We start from the raw sequence: 15343 nt of genomic DNA, 5'->3' as shown, positions 1-15343 counted from the left end.
GGAAGTAGCTGAGTATTGCTCAAAGATCCTTTAAAAATTCTACATTGGACTCATACTTTCTTTAAGATTCAATGTTCAAATGCCTGTTAAAGTTATGCCATAATTAGCCTGGAATTTGTAACTACAACAGGGATTTTTGTCATCTAAAATAGAACTCAGGGTATGAAATTGGAAGGAAACTTCTTCTTAGCATATGAGCAAACTTGAATACTGCATCACATTTTAACCAAGCACCAGGGAAGTAGCAAAGTTTCTCTTGTTGAAAAGAAGAATATTACTACTTTCTGATTTTGGAAAAGGCAACCAACTGTTCCATGCTGAGTCCAGTAAACAAATGCTGCTGTAGAATTACCCCACTTGTCATTTTCACTGACAAAGGAAGTCCTCTTTATTTCAGTCAGCAAAGAGCAGAAATCAAGTAGTTAGAGAGGTTGAATGCAAAGGACAGTCAGCAAAATAGGTAACTTAGTAGTCAGAGAGTCACTCAATAGTGATGTTAACAGCTACAAACACAGGTCAATAGCACCCATAAAGAACTTTCTGTGTCCAAGGACTAGCTTTTGGTTGAAAAGATTTAAAATTATGTGGCGCTCCTGAAATTCTAAGGTATTGTATATTAACACCCACCCAGAGATTCAGTAAGTTATTTATGCCCACTTTACTCTCCATCCAAGAGAAAACTTTAAGAATTTGTGTCTCTCCTGTTCTCTACCCCCCTCTCTTCCACTGTAATAATCATAAATCATAAATACGTCTGATGATGGCTGCTCCAATCAGCCTGGTACCCTGAATATGGATGACACAAAGGAGAGCCTCTAGCCTATCCACCATAAACTTCTGTATATGGTAAGGAAAAACATTGTCACCTTAAACTACTGAGATTTCAGAATTTCTACCACAGCGAAACATAACCTGTCCTGACTGCATGCTTACTTTATAGAAAAACAACTTTTGAGAACTGATAGTCAATAGTATTTAAGGTCTAATAAGCAGCACATGCAAAAGATAATTTGATTAGCAAATTTTGTTCTGTTGCTCTTAAATTGTACACTGTATTTTTTATTAATGATTTAAGTGAATTGTACAAAGGGGTTTCATTGTGATAATCCATACATGCATATGAAGTACTTTGATCAAAATTTAAAAACTCAATCAACATGGCTCATATAAAAGGGATGAGGTTCCTATGTAGCTAGACCTAGTACTAAAATAGGGTCACTGAGAATTACACTCTTTCTCTTTATTCCTTTGTTTCTCTTCATTCCTCTACAGTTTTTCCTTTCCTTTTCAAGTACAAGAGGACTTTAGATTTATATCTTACCATCTTACCAAACTTTGGTGGCAAAATAGAATCTCTCTTCTGATAATTTCAGGAAAAATCACATATATTGGTCTGTTTAGAAACATGCTTATTTCTTATGCAGAAATAAGAAAGGGAACTTCTGGGTCTTGTCCCCACCCCAGGAATCAAGATTGAATTCATCCTCACCCAAATTGCATGAGAAAGTAGGGGGAACATGACCCCCCAAAGAACAACTGTAATGCCATACTCAGGAGGATGAATGGAATGGTTGGAGAAAATGAAAAAATAGGCATCCAAATACAAGAAGCCTAAATAAGAGTGCTGAATTTGATTTTGTGTAAGGTCTCTCCAAAGTTAGTAGTTTATGCCTCTGATTTGGATTTCTTCAAAATATATTTTAATTATTTATTTATTTTCACAAGCTTGGTAATTAGTTTCTTGTGGTTATTCTTAATAATAGTTTAATTTTTAGGTATAATAAAGTGATATGACAATCATCCTCTGTTTTACTGATCATTCTTTTCTTTGTGGGCATCTCTCAATCCATCCTATCCTACTTATATGTGAATCAACTAGAGAGGACGCAATGCCTGTTGCAAGCACTAACTTTATGAACTCCAATCTGTAAAGAAACCACAAACCACATAGGAACAATAAACTTGGTCCCTTTTTTCTATTCAGAGGATTAAAGAGAATATGATGTGTGTAAACTCTTCAAACCCTTCAGAGAGAAGGTGCTATATAAATCCAAGTGATCATTCATACCATTATCCAGCACAAATTGAACTTCCATCCCTTAGAGACTGTTTCATTGCTAATTTCACTGACAGCAGTTGATAAAGTTGACATTTGGTTTTAATGGCACCAGCTAATAAGCTGTCAGAGGTGTTGCAATCTTATCAAGTAATATATTACATTACAAATTTTAAAAATTACTGTTGGAATTAACATAATCTACTTTGGACACTCCACTGAATTAATCTTCTAGGATATGTTATTTTGTTCTTTTCTTTCTTTTCACCTTAGACAAGACTTATATATTTATAGGATATAAGGATGAATGTTTACATAGTCTTATATGTTTATGTATGTGTGTTTTACGTGTATATACTTCTGATGATGAATATTCAGACTGTGGTTATGACCTGTACTTCTGATTGGTGTTAGGGAAAAAGCTTGAATTCACAGTCAGCCAGGCAAATTCCTTTTCCACCATATCTGTATCATGTGCTCTTGAACTAAGCTATTCAGCCTTTCAGACTTGCTGCTTTCTCACCTGTAAATTGGCTAGAATAATAACACATCTCACTGAGTTGTTGTGAGATTCAATAAAACAAAACAAGAAACATGGTACCTGGAAGATATCCAATAAATGTTACTTCCACTTCTCTTGACTTGTAACTTCATTTGTCATTGATGATAATAATTCACACAGCTCTTGCTGAGAATAGTATACGTGCCAGACACTGCAGGTACCTAAAGGACAGGATCACATAGTTGAAAAATTTCTTGGTCTCTGTGTAGCTGTCTTCCACTCTCCCTTCCTGATTCACAAACATTTCTTCCCCTCATGCATCCAGATCTAGGACCCATGCAGTTAACCTGCATGGACTTTATTGATGAAATTTTTGCCTTTGGATTTTGATTATGTTTGATCAAAAGATAGCATCAGCAGGAGATTGGAGGAAAAGGAGAAGATGTGGTCAGTGAACTTGTTCTCTTCAAGGTGAACAAAATCTAAGTGCCTCCTTACATCAAGAATTCAGCCCTTTCTTGTCTCAGGTTCCCAGCAACTGCCTGTTCACTTAACCCAGCCCAATGAGAGTTAAAGTCTCCCATTTTAGTGACTATTGTTTGGGGCTTATGCATGCCCTTCTAACACATTTGTAAACAAATATTTAAATTTCCTCAAAGTGCCCTATTTGAAGGTGTCATCTCCTCTCTACCCAGATACTGCCTTAAAATATTGAAAATATTCAAAAAGCTTCATAATCAAATCACTATCATGATCATATTATATTGATAATCTAATCATGATTGTATTATATTGACTTCTCTTTAAACAGATCAAGAAACCTTGGGAATGAGCTTATCCAAACTATCAGTGTGCAAAGGGAAGATGGTAGACTAGTGACACCCACCAGTTACTAGCATCTCTGAGGAATAAGTATGTATCAGCTGGAGAGCATGTTCCCTTTAAGGTAGGTGATGGCAGGAAGGCAAAGAAGTTTCAGTAACACACAGAACCTTATCTTAAAAATAGAAAAATTTGGAAAGTGGAGCAGAGGAAGAGAAAAACTATCAGCAGCAAGAGTGCTGAGCAGAATGCATGTAGCTACAAAGGGTGGGGACTGAAGTGAAGAAAAGAAAAAAGAATGAAGGCTCCAGAAGTTACAGCTTATATTTTAAAAGAATCCCTGAAAACTTAGAGAGAAGAAAGGAGAGAGAGAAAGAGATAAAGAGGTAGAGAGAGAAAGGGAGAGAGGGAAGTTCTTTCTTCCTGGCATTAAGTAGTTGGGTGATGGAAGGAAGCCATTTTGAAAGGATCCTCTCTGAGTTTCCAGCTTTAGGGGTGGAAATTCTCTGCATGGTCCTGTCTCTGAGAACCCACATCAAGGATCAGGCCTGTGTTCTCTAAGTATTGACCTGGAGAGTTGTTGCAACTACAGGGGAAATATTTAGAGTCAGAGGTCTGAAGAGGTCTGTGCAGTGGGAAACTGGTGGGAGTCTACTGAGTAGAGAGGAAGCTGGGCTCATCTGGGCCATCAAGTAGGTAAACTAATTACAGAGATCCAAAAAGGGGAAGAATCAGTGGCAAGTGGTTATGCTTGGGAGGTAACTTGCAGAAAGTCCAAGACATGGAGGGTAAAGCACACAATTCTTCCACAGTACTGGTCACTGAATCCACATAGGGCTTATCCACCCCACAACCAAGCACTTGAAGGCACCAGAGGCTGGTACCTGCCAGCAGAAAGGGTGCAGTCTGCCCCATCCAATTCTGAGAAACAGGATAACCACTGAGAATGATTACTGCAGGCTCTGCCCACAAAACATGCCCCCCAGGCGCTAGATTAGCAGCACAAAGGAGAAAAGATGGTGTCCGGTAGCACACAGACTCTACTATCACCAGGTAGAGTGCAGCCCATGTGGCCACAGAAAGAAAACCCAATCACCTTGTGTTGATATTTTACACTGATGCCCAAATGACTGATATCCTTAGAGGACTGTAAACTTTTCCTCTTTTATTGAAATTTATTTTATTTCATTTTTCCCCTTTTTTTGGTCTGATTATTTTTCAATAAAGACTTTTAAAATCAGATTGATCAGTTTAAAATTTCATTTTATTATATTTTTAGTTTCTTTTTCTATTTTTTTTTTTGCTTTTATATTTCCCTTATATTTCTTCTCCATTTCTTATCTAATTCTTTCACTTGTATGGTTCTGTCCCATTTTCTTTTGTAAGAGAGGCTCTCACCATAGGACCAAGACTATCCTGGGACCTACCATCTCTCTGCCATGGTCTCCCAAATACTGGGATTGTAAATATGAGCCTTCATATAAGCATTAATATTTAATTTTTAATCTTATCTTTTTCCACTCCTTCCTTTGACCCTCCCCCATTTTTTAGGGTTTTCCCCCATCTTAAGGTAGATCAATTTTCTCTTACTGCTGTTACTTCTTATCTTTCCCCCATTTATAATCCTTCATTTTCATAGTTTGTCTTCTCACCTCTTTTTTTCCTTATTAATTTTTCTCATTCCCTCCTTCTACTTGCTTTTCCTTCTTCTCCTTCTATCTTTTCTCTTTTTTCTAGTAATATTTGATAGTATCATTTTTCTTAGATTCTTTCCACTCCTACTCTAATTGAGTAATCACCCAGTATTATCTTTGCTCTTTTTTTAACTTTAGTGTTATTGGATTTGTGGTGGTAATTATTCTTAATTAATTACTACTGTACTTCATTAGTAGATGGTCTATCAGTTTTGGTTTCTACTACAGTTAGTTTTCTTCTCTCTGAGTGGTTGTTGTGATCAGGAACAGGTTTGGTAAGTGTTCAGCAACTAAGATTCACCCTCTACAACACCCTCTACAAACTTCAGTTGAAAGACTACAAGAGATTTAAAACTCTAACTAATGACTTGGCCACAGATGTAAAAATCCCAATTCAGAAACAGAAAAAAATTGGAAAAGCAAAGCAACATGACCCTCCAAAATTTAAAAATTCCACAGTAATGGATTCTAATGTTGATTAAGAAGATGAGATTCCAGACAAAGAATACAAAACAATTATTATAAGAATTATGAAAAAAATTAAAGAGGACATGAATAAATACCTGAATTAATTCAAAAAGAATACAAAGAATGGCTGAATAAAATAGGAAGACAGTACAAGATATAAAAAAGGAATTAAGTAAAGGGATAGAAATTCTGAAAAAAATAAAATTTTGAAAATGAAGAGCTCAGTCAAATAAAAAAATTACCAATAGTCTGAAACAAGTGGAAGACAGAATTTCAGTGCTTGAAGTCAAGGTAAATGAATTAGAACATTCAGACAATGATTAGGAAAATAGGAAAGTGCAAATGGAACACATCAGAACTTTTGGACAAACTAAAAAGACCAAATTTAAAAATTATGGACAGAGAATGAGAAAAGGTATAAGCTAAAACCATAGAAAATATACTCAATGAAATAATTACAATTTCCCAAATCTTAGAAAAATGATAGATATACAGGTACAGGAGGCTTAAGAGCAGCAAACAGACGACATCAGAAAAGAACCTCCTTATGTCATACTATAGTTAAACATCAAGTGTACAGAACAAAGAAAAGATATTGAAAGCTACTATCAGACTTACAGCAGATTTCTTAACAGAAACTTAAAGTCAGGAGGGAAGGGGATGATGTACTTAATTCTTTTTTTTTTCTTTTATTACTTATATGTGCATACAAGGCTTGGGTCATTTCTCCCCCCTGCCCCCACCCTCTCCCTTACCACCCACTCCACCCCCTCTCTCTCCTCCCCCTCAATACCCAGCAGAAACTATTTTGCCCTTATTTCTAATTTTGTTGTAGAGAGAGTATAAGCAATAACAGGAAGCTATCCTTATCTCAACCAGCAAAAACCCTTGTACTTAATTCTTGAAAGAAAATAAATGCCAACCAAGATTACTGAATCCATAAAAGCCATAATTCATAATTGAAGGAGAAATAAAGACCATCCATGATAACCACTAAACTAGCACTACAACAGATACTTAAAAGAACCCTATACAGAGTGGGAAGATAAACACAAATTTAAGAATATAGGAAAGAATAAATCTTACCAGAAGAGTTGATAAGCAAATGAGGATTATGAAACAGTCAAACATTACAAAAAGAACAAAATGACAATAACTAGTACATAACTTTCAATAACAATTCTGAATGTCAATGGTCTCAATTCTCCAATTAAAAGACAAATTGACAAACTGGACTAAGTTCAGCTCTCTACATTTCTGACCCAACTGTTTGTTATTTACTGTTAGCAAGAAACACACCTCATTGGCAAATGTAAACACAGCTGAAAAAAGAAAGAATGGAAAAATATATTCCAGGCAAATGGAACCCAAAAGCAAGCAGGGGAATCGATACTCATATTTGATGAAGCTGACTTCAAACATGTCATACTGCTAAAGAGAATACAAAAAAAAAAAAATCCAAAACACACTACTGGATATAAAACTATTCCACAAAAGAAAAAGGGTAGAAACACTCCTAAATTCATTCTACAAAAGTAATATTACCTAGTACCATAACTAGGTAAGGACAACAACAAAACTTTGGGCCAATGACCAAGTTGGATTCACCAGGAGTTGCAAATATGGTTCAAAATGGTCAAATCAATAACATAATATATCACATAAATATAATCAAGAGTAAGAATCATACCATCATTTCAATAGATGGATCAAAAGCCTTTGATAAAATCCAACATCTCCTTATGAGAAAATCACTGAAAGAACTAGAAATATGAAGATCCTACCTCAACATAATAAGGACTATATACAACAGACCTGTAGCAAGCAAATATTGAACAGGTAAAAACTGAAAGCTTTTCCTCTAAAATCAGGAATAAAACCATTACTAATCTTATTCAATATAGTGTTTTAATTTTTAGACACAGCAATAAGGCAAAAGAAAGAAATAAAATGGATACCAATAAGAAAGAAAGAAGTCAAATTATCCCTACTTTCAGATGATATGATTCTACAATTAAAAGACCACAAAGACTCCACCAGGAAACTATTATATCTGACCAACACTTTTGGCAAAGTAGCAAGATACAAAAAACTCAACAGGAAAATGTAGTTTTCTTTAAAGTGACAGAGGCCAATAGGAGAAGGGGACCAGGAACTAGAAAAAAGGTTAGTTAGAAAAGAATTAACTTAGAATGTAACACATATGTACAGGAAAGCAATGTGAATAAACTCCCTGTATAGCTATCCTTATCTCAACTAGCAAAAACCCTTAGTCCTTCCTATTATTGCTTATACTCTCTCTTCAACAAAATTAAAGATAAAGGCAAATAATTTTTGCCTGGTAGAGAAGGGGTAGAGCGAGGGTGGAAAGGGAGGGGTTGGGAGGAAAAGGGGAGAAATGACCCAAACATTGCATGCACATGAATAAAAGAAATAAAAAAAAGAAAATGTAGTTTTTTTTATATACCAACAATAAATTGCTGAAAAAGGTGTTAAGAAAACAATTCTATTCACAATATTCTCAAAAATGTACCTAGGCATAAATTTAACCAAAGATGTTAGACCTCTATGATAAAAACTATAAAGCACTTAAGAAAGAAATTAAAGAAGCTAAAAGATGGAAAGACCTCCCATATTCATGGATCAGCAGAATAAATATTGTAAAATTATCATATTACCAAAAGCCATATACAGAATCAAGGCAAACCTATCCAAACTCCAATGACATTCTTCACAGAAATAGAAGAAAAAAATCTTAAAATTCATACATAAACACAAAAGGCCCAAAATAACCTAAGCAATTCTGAGCAAAATGAACAAAGCTGAAGGTAGCACAATACCTGACTTCACACTACACTTCAGAGTCATACTAACAAAAATAGTATGATACTGGCACAAAAACAGACTCATAAGCCAATGGAATAGAAGAGCTGAATTAAGCCCAGGGAGCTTCAGCAATCTGATTCTTAGCACAGGTGCCAAAAACAAATGGGACAAAAAGCAGCCTTTGCAATAAGTGAGGCTGAAAAAAGTAGATATTCACATGTAAAAAACTGACAATAGGTCCCTCACTCTTGCCCTATACAAAAACCAACTCAAAATGTATCAAAGACCTGAAATTTTGGAACTATTATAGGAAAATGTAGGGAAAACACTTGGGGATATAAGCATATGGAACAACTTTCTGAATAGGACTACCTCAAGAAATAATAGCAAAATTTGATAAAGAGATTGCATCAAATTACAAAGCTTTTGAAAGCAAAAGAAACAGCAAAGTGAAGAGACAACCTACAGAATGAGAGAAAATATTTACCAGATATTCATCAAAAAGGAGATTCATATTTTAAATATACAAAAACTTCAAAAAATTATACAAAAATGCAAAAATTCTTATCAATAAATAGGCAAGTGTACTTGACACTTTTCCAATTAAGAATTAGAAATGAGCAATAAATGCCTAAGAAATGTTCAACATCTCTAGCCATTATGGATATTGAAATGAAAAGTACATTGACTTTCCATCTCACTCCAGTCAGAATGGTTATCATTAGGAAAACAAGTTGCCTAGGATGTGGAAAAATGCAACCCTCATCCATAGCTGATGAGAATTTAAAATAGTCTAGCCACTACAGAAATTAGTGTAAGAATTCTCAAAAAATTAAAAACAGATTCCATATGATACATCCATTACTACTAATGGACATATACTAAAGATAATCGAAGTCAGGTTATTATAGAGCTACCTATAAACTCATGCTTACTGTGGCACTGTAGCCAAATTATAGAATCAGCCTATGTGCCCATCAATAGATGAATGGGTAAAAATGTGGTATATATACTCATGGAGTTTTTCTCAGACATAAAGAAGAATGAAATTCTGTCATTTACATGAACATGGATGCAACTGGAGATCATCAAGTTAAATGAAAGAAGGCAGTTCCACAAAGACAAGTACTGCTTGTTTTCTCTCATATGTGGAATCCAGGTGGGAAACAAAGTGAAAGGGAAAAGGGGGAGGGTCACAGAGGAAAAGAAGTGACATAGAGGGGGTAGATATGATCAAAGTACACCATGTGCATGTATGAAAAATATAATAAATTTCCTCACTTTGTATAAGTAATATACACTAATGAAAATAAATAAAAATAGAATACAATGCAAAAAAATCCTAAATTTCTTAATACAGAGGTAGCTCTGAGAGCAAATACACATGGTTGTTTCCTGTAAAATGTAGTCTTCCACACATGCATGTGCTTATTATTAATATTTATATGATTACAACTTCAGACCAAAAACTTCAAAATACTAAAAGCAAGCATGTTTAAGATAGACTAAAATAAAGAGAATTTAAACACATTCAAAATCTTTAATAATAGCAAGGTTCAGAATGGAGTAATATCCAATATTGATATGCAATATCCAATATTGATATCAATGTAATAGAAACTTTGCAGAGCAGAATAGCTTGAATCTGTGTCCATTTAACCCTGAATATCCAAATATATGCTATAACTAAATATCTGAACCACATTTACTGGCAAAGAAATTAGATGAACAGGAAAAAAGATCAGTATGGTGGTTAGTGAAAAAGGAATGGTGGGAGTTGAATATTAGAAACAGGAACCACAATTTTCATTTGACTAATACTAAGAAGATGTGGCTATTATTGATTGTCCAAGTGGCAAATCCTTTCTGACTAACTAACTTCCAGTCATTCAAGCCAAAAACTTCTTTCTTCTGCTGTTGATTCTATGTTATTGTGGGTTTTCAGGTCAACTGTCTCCAGTTAAAATAGAGAAGGATGACCGTTTTCTCTTCGGTGACTTTAATGTCACTTCTTTGCAAATAACACACAAGTAAAATGTAAAGAAATAATTTGATGTGATTAGAACACATAGCCACCTTTAGAAACTTACATATCAGAGTTTTCCAAAAGTAATCATCTATACTTCCAATACATCATTTAGTAAACATTGCTTTAGCAGTTGGAAAGAACTGAGAACCATGGCAGATATGAAGCTATGGAGAGCTTCAGAGTCTTGATATCACTACTTTGATGCTCATGGGCTAATATTGGAGAAACAGACATGGCTTTTGAATTAAAATCTAAACAGAGAGAGATGGATATATGGAGGAGGGCATTATTTGGTTGCATGAGAAATAATCAAGTTTGGCCTGCTTAACTTTCCATCGAAATGTGTCATTGCTTAAGAGCAACTATGTGCACTAAAAAGCCTTGCTTATTCTAAATTTCAATGCAGCATCTGCTTGCGACCCAGTATTTCTGGGTCCTCTAAATTCCTGGGGCACCGCCATGGGACTGATATTCTTAACTCCTTAGATTCTGTGAGGCCATGTGATGGAGTGACTCTGACAATCATGCATTTGCCTCTTGTTTGCAGCAGCACCTACATATTATTGTCTATGAGTCTGTATGACATCATGTAACTAGAAATAGTTAAAATTAGAGAAATATATGTAAGGAACATGACACAGAGCTCAGTGAATGTGACAGATTCCCAGAGAATGAAAACTTGTGCTTTTACTATTGCTGACATTGTTATTATTTTCAAACCCTTGCATCATCTCTGGGTTCATGCTCCTGCATTAACTTTGTTTTTTAAGTATTGTTTTAATTGATATGAAGTTCAGTAGGGGTTTTCATTTTGCTTTTTAAAAAATTTTTATTTTGGTAGTGCTAGGGATTGATCCCAGAGCCTCATGCACACTAAGTAAATGTTCTATGACTAAGCTATGCCCACAGCCTGACTTATAGTACTTGTACGAATTTGTCAGGTACAGTATGAGATTTCAATACAAGGTATAATAATCATTTCAGGCTTGCCTCTTGTTTCTGGTTTGCAGATAACAAATATGGGAATGATTTAGATGTGAAAGGCTAAGTAGATATAGCATACCTCTCCCTCCTTAGAAGGAAATGGAACTTACTTTCTACTCCTCACTGAGGGGTGAACTTGCAACTCACTTCCAAAGAATAGAATATAGAAAGTGGGAAAATAGCAATTTTGCAGTGAAGAGATTGGGCAAACACCATCTTAACCAAATGGTCATGGTTAAAATCACAGTAATAACTATGCTCATATCTTGTACCTTGATACAAAGAAAAAGGCATTTCACAACTATGCTATTCTTTCCTAAGACCCATAACCCCAATTTAACAGTAAGTAAATGCTCACTCTAACAAACGTTGGGATATTCTACAAAATACTTGATTAGTACTGCTCAAAATTGTCATGGCCATGAAAGACAAAGGGAGCAGAGGAGAGAATGGGGATGTGGAAACTAAGTACTGTGTGTAGCTGGGATGGACGAATCCTGGAAAAGGTAAAGGGCATTGATGGGGAGGGGAAAAGTTAATAGCAGTTCAACAATGTTGACAAATACCATAGAATGTAAAAAGTCACTAAATCTCGGTGAGGGGTGTGTAGAGATCTCTTCATTTTTTTTTGGTACAACTTTACTGAAAGTATACAATTACCCTAAAGTAACAGATTTTTTTTAAGTGGAAACTGATCATTCAGGGAAATTCCCTCTTCAAAACCTCTTCTTCTTAGGACTTTGGCATTGTTCTATTGATTGTCATCATATAAATGACTGAAGACATGGATGTTTCTTTCACTTTTATTTTCATTGAAATATAGTCATAAACAAGCCTATTTTAAAAGCCTAATTTTTTTCTCTTTAGAAGGAATACTTGTTCTCATCAATCAATATTTAATTTCTTGGGTTAAATATAATTAATCTTTTTTAAATATTCCCTAATGAGTGAGTGTATAATTGGGGAGATACACTGAAACCATGATCTGACTGACCATGGATTAAAATTCATGTGGGTTTTATATCTTCATGAGCAAAACACTTTGCAGATACCACAACAACTGGGAAAAGTGATTTATTAGTGTCATTATCCCAATTTCAATTTGAAAACTAGGGTATAGAAAGTGTGAGTTACTAGTAGTAAACTCCAGTACAAAAATCAATAAATTTTTCTTGAAGGTTTTTGTCCCAATCCCCGTCCTTACTGTGTTCTATAATGATGTTGCCTATATTTAAGGACTTGGATGAGCCCATTTTAAAATGGACATTTCCAGAGTCCTTGCTACACATTTGTGTAAATTGTTATACATTCGTGAATTATCTCGAGTTTGTCCATTGGTGTCTAAAAATTTAGTGAAAAGAACTTAGAGTACAAATGGAGTAAAGATGTACAAGAAACTCTTCAGTAAAATTTGTTTTACACATGAATGTCTGTCTTCTTTGCTAGAATGTAAGATCCATGAGGGCAGGAAAAAGGTCTCATCCATTTCCATGTTCTCAGGAATTAGAACAGCTATTGATATACTACATAAGCTTCACAAATAACAGAATATTTATTGTTATCTGGAGCCTGGAATTTTTCTTTACATTTCCATTTTGAATGAGCCCTCTGTAAATGAGATTCAGAAATACAGTCACAAGTTCAAGAGACTAGTGGGATGGGTGAGAGATGAAAGGTAGAACACGTAAGTGTGGTCAGAGAAGGCCTCAGACTGCAATGGAGAACTCAGCCAATACAGACTACCTATTCGATGAGCCCTGCAGAGGCTCAGAAGGCTCAGATGGTGGACTTTAGACCTAAAACAAATGCAGTAATATTATTGGACATGGGTCACATGCTATGGGGAGAATGAGTACAGGAGGAATAGGGAAAGTAGGAAACCCAAAACTTGATGTGCCCACTGTAGAGGAGCGAATAAAGTAATCTTAAATTGGCAGAGGCCACTATGGGAGGGTGACCGGGAATTAGTGAAGAGGTCTGGTAAAGATGAACCAATGTGAGTTGTAATACACTTGTGCATGGAAGCAATGCTAGGAATCTCCCTGTATAGCTATCCTTATCTCAACTAGCAGAAATGCTATGTCTTTCTTATTATTGCTTATGTGTACTCTTCAACAAAATTAGAGATAAGGGCAGAACAGGTTCTGCCTGGAAGCAAGGGGATGGGGGGGAGATGGAGGAAGCAGGGGTGGGGGTGAGGGGACAGATGGCTCAAACAATATGTGCACATATGAATAAATGAATAAACAATAAAAAAAGAAGAACCCTGCATCCCCTGTCTCCTCCCCCCCACTTTGTGCAGAAATGGACAGGTCCTGACGTCACTGAAGAATGTGGCCTTTCTCAAATACTATAGCCAATTCCAAGGTTGCTGCAGCTGAAGTGTGTCATCTGATGTCACACTTTACAGCTTAACACCAAGTTTTTTCTTGAAGAGACAGTCCATGGGTGTGCATCAATGGAAACCACCAATTGCCAAACACTTGCTTTAATGCTGTCTTTCTAGCAATCACTGACTTAGCATATAGAGAGCTATATGTTGTAATTATTAGAAAATTTGACATAAAATCAATCATAAACTTTTAAGACATGTTAAGCAATCTCAGTTACTTTGCATTTTAAAATGCTGAAATTAATGAAGGTGCCCCAGAAAAAGACTATGATAATATAACATAACTATTTTGTGAACTTACACAAAATAACTGTGGTTTTCATAACAAGATGTGGGGTTTGAAATCTATATTAGCAACTATGAGAGTATTTATTACGTGAGTAAATTACAGCATAGAATATCAAATCATACCTTTAAAGAGATGAGACAAGAGGGTTCTATAGTGGGAAATAAATGAATTTGGAGTTAGACAAAATGGGATTGAAACTCCCGACAAGCCACTAAGAAGTTATGTGTATCAGCAAATTACTTAGTATATTTGAACCCTGGTTTCCTCATCTGTAATAAAAGAGATAATATCTATCTCATTGGTTGTACAAATTTAGGGATATCTTATCCGACATGGCAAACAAATGTGCTGATTCATATTGACCCATTTGTTCCCAATTATTTGCAGCTGTTTTCTACATAACATGTTCAGAAGAAAGACATCATTGTCAAGTCCTGTGTTTCAAAATAGATTCCTGTTAGCTTATAGACATGTTGATAATATTCTTGAAATTCAGACAATTTAAGAAAGAGAAAGGATTTCTTAGAACTCACATAACTGGCTTTATTTCTTTCTTACTTTCACTCATTTGTTCACTGTATCAAAAATCAGAACTTTAAGGGGTGAAGATAGAGAAAATCATAGAACAGAGGAAAATATAGGATGAAAACCGAGGGAAGTCACTCCATATAAGAAAAAGGAGAACCTCTGAGAGTACAGAAAGTACCTTGGAAAGATTTTGAGTGGATCAGTCCATGTGCACTATGGACTGAGAGAGTCAGCACAATCCCCTCATGCTGGGGCATTGATGGGGTGACAAAGCAACAAGGTTGCACCAGTGTGAAAGACCTGAGACAGAGATGTTTCAGCATGATCCCTGAATTCCTCACCTTGCATGCATCTTTATTAACAGTCCCTCTAATAGGATTCTTCTTAAATTCTTCTTATGTTCACGTGCCAGCTCTTTTCTGTGGAAACACTGATTTTATAGGTATTAATATCATAATATCAGAAAATCATTTCTACCTAGAAAGATTATAGAAATCAGTTGCTTTTTGTAGACCATTAAATAACAGGAAATTGGAACTCCTTTAGCAAATAGAAATGCCCATGTAAATAGACTTTCCTAAGGCCCAATTTTGACAATTATGGCAGAATTTTTAACTGAAAAGGTTGTATTCATTTTTCAGTTGAAGATTTTTAAAAATAGTAAAGCAATTCCTCACAAAAGTATTGAGCAATTCCTCTTCTTATTTACTTCCAAAATAATTCAATGCTAAGATAATTAGAGGATGATAAGTA

The 15343-nt window shown here is 35.2% G+C and overlaps 1 long non-coding RNA gene across 1 annotated transcript in view; it reads right to left on the bottom strand.

Annotated features, from left to right (window-relative positions):
• Positions 1–15021, bottom strand: part of LOC141421383 (uncharacterized) — a 48104-nt gene extending 33083 nt beyond the window's left edge. Inside the window, exons 1-2 of the long non-coding RNA XR_012445972.1 lie at positions 14932–15021; positions 2658–2779 (exon numbers count right to left, since the gene is read on the bottom strand). This is a non-coding gene — a long non-coding RNA (uncharacterized lncRNA). The remainder of the gene's footprint in view (positions 1–2657; positions 2780–14931) is intronic.
• Between the last annotated feature and the right edge of the window lie 322 nt (positions 15022–15343).

The sequence above is a fragment of the Castor canadensis genome, chromosome 3, assembly GCF_047511655.1.
Source record: "Castor canadensis chromosome 3, mCasCan1.hap1v2, whole genome shotgun sequence".
Lineage (NCBI taxonomy): Eukaryota > Metazoa > Chordata > Mammalia > Rodentia > Castoridae > Castor > Castor canadensis.
This window is presented reverse-complemented; position numbering and strand designations above follow the sequence as displayed.